Genomic DNA, 2622 nt, shown 5'->3' with positions numbered 1-2622 from the left:
TCCAAATGAAACGTTCCACTGTCACTTCATCGATCTTGCCCACAGCCTCAGCCTCAACCCATTTAGAAAAATAATCTACTGCCACGATAAGAAAGCATTTTCCTCCCGGTGCTGTAGGCAACTTCCCGACTATATCAATGCCCCATTTGTCAAACGGACATGCCGCGTACATAACACCCATAGGCTCCCCTGGTACATTGATTCGCCCAGCATGTCTCTGGCAAGCTTCGCACTTGCGGACGAATTCTCTGGCTTCCTTGTTGATGTGAGGCCAGTAGAACCCGGCCCGGATAATTTTGCGTACAAGATCCCGAAATCCCGTATGCCCACCACAACAACCTGCATGAATTTCTTTCAAAGCAAAATTAGCCTCTTCTGGAGATAAGCATTTTAGCAAGGGCTGAGTAAAGGATCGTTTGAAGAGTTGATCGTTGATTAAGCAGTAATTCTCATAGCGAACCCTCTGATTGGATTTTCTGTTTAGCCGTTCCCCTGTCTTCAGAAAGTGTATAATCGGAGCTCGCCAATCGTCCCTGATTTCTACCGAGAAAACCTGTGAAGTCTCCATCTCTCTGGTATCACAGAGTAAAATAATTTCATCATTCCAAGATTGTTCCACCGCACTAGCCATGCGCGCCAATAAGTCCGCCTTCGTATTTTCCTCTCTGGCAATTTGCTCGATCCTGAATTCCATAAACTTTTCTTTCATTTCACTGATTTTGGAATGGTACGCTCTCATCCGCTGATCCTTGATGCTATAAGTCCCTGAAAACTGTTGGGCAAACAATTGGGAGTCTGTCTTTATGATGACACACTCGGCTTTGAGCTCTGACAGGATATGAGCCCCTCTGACCACGGCCTCATACTCCGCTTCATTGTTGGACAATCGGCAAGTGAATTTGATGGCGAACTGGTATGTTCCATAACCCGGTGAAGTGATATAAACCCCGATCCCACATCCCTCTTTCGTTACGGATCCATCCACAAAGGCCACCCAAAACTCTGGTACAGGACGACGAGTTGTTTCTTATATGAAGTCTGCCAACGCTTGCGCCTTGATCGCTGTTCTCGGCTCATACTCTACATCATACTCCCCTAACTCCACAGCCCATTTAACCATTCTTCCCGACAAATCCGGGCGCCCCAAAACTTGTTTGAAGGGTAGAGACGTGCGTACTACCACTCGGTGCAAAAGAAAATATGGCCTCAACTTTCTGGCCGTGACCATGACTGTCAGAGCAGCCTTCTCAATTTCTGTGTAATTTTGCTCAGGCCTTTGTATGATTCTGCTGACAAAATAGATAGGCTTCTGGTGACTTCCCTCTTCTCTGATAAGCACAGAGCTGATCGCATCCTCCCCCACCGCTATATACAGATACAATGTTTCCCCCGGGACCGGCTTGGTCAGAGTCGGTAGCTTGGCTAGATACACTTTAAGATCCTCAAATGCCGCTCTGCATTCCTCTGTCCACAGAAACTTAGTTCCCTTCCTCAGTACTTTGAAAAACGGCATGCTGCGGTCTGCCGAACGTGATATGAATCTGCTCAGAGCAGTGATGCGCCCATTCAGAGTTTGTACTTCCTTGATTCCTCTGGGCGGTGTCATTTCCATAATAGCTTTGACCTTTTCTGCATTAACCTCAATCCCTGCAGGCGTGACCTTATATCCCAAAAACTTCCCTGTTGTGACTCCAAAGGTGCATTTCGCTGGATTCAGCATAAGCCGATGATCTCTGACCACCGTGAAGATTTCCTCCAGATCAGAAACATGATCCTCTGCTCTGACACTCCGTACAAGCATATCATCCACGTATACCGAAATGTTCTTGGCCAGTTGTTCTTTGAAAATTTTCTCCATCATCCGCTGATATGTAGCTCCCGCATTTTTTAAGCCAAAAGGCATACTTCTCCATCCATACACCCCGCAACAGACGGAAAATGCCGTTTTGGCAATGTCTCCCTTATTCATCCTGACTTGATGATATCCCTGGTATGCATCCATCATGGACAATAAAGCACACCCTGAAGTGGTATCCACCAGCTGATCGATCCTCGACAGAGGATAATGGTCCTTTGGGCAAGCAGCATTTAGATCTCTGAAATCCACACACATCCTCCAGGTGTTTGTTTTCTTGGGTACCATCACCGCATTTGAAATCCACTCCGGGTATTGCACTTCCACAATGTGCCCTGCTTCCAACAATCCGTAGACCTGTTCCCTTATTGCCGCGTCCTTCTCTGCCCCAAAATTCCTTGTTCTCTGCTTTACCGGCTTCACCTTAGGGTCCACGTTGAGGCAATGCTCTGCCAACTTCCTGTCAATTCCCTTTAAGTCGGTGGTACTGAATGCAAACACGTCTGCATTTCTTCGGAGACAACCAATGAGTTCCTCTCTGACCTGATCACTTATGGCAGACCCGATCTTTGTCTGGAAACCCTCTTTTCCTGGAAACAATTCGATCATGTTGCAAACATCACTGGTGGACACCAGCGCGGTTTTTTCTGTGCTATCTCTGTCTTTTAATAAATCCGCCAACTCTTGGCGTTCCTCTGCTAAGGCATGCACCTCGCCCACCTTTCCCCTCTTCCGTGTATCTGATCCCTCTGTCACTCTTTCCCTCT

The sequence above is a fragment of the Salvia miltiorrhiza genome, chromosome 6, assembly GCF_028751815.1.
Source record: "Salvia miltiorrhiza cultivar Shanhuang (shh) chromosome 6, IMPLAD_Smil_shh, whole genome shotgun sequence".
NCBI classification, from domain to species: domain Eukaryota; kingdom Viridiplantae; phylum Streptophyta; class Magnoliopsida; order Lamiales; family Lamiaceae; genus Salvia; species Salvia miltiorrhiza.
This window is presented reverse-complemented; position numbering follows the sequence as displayed.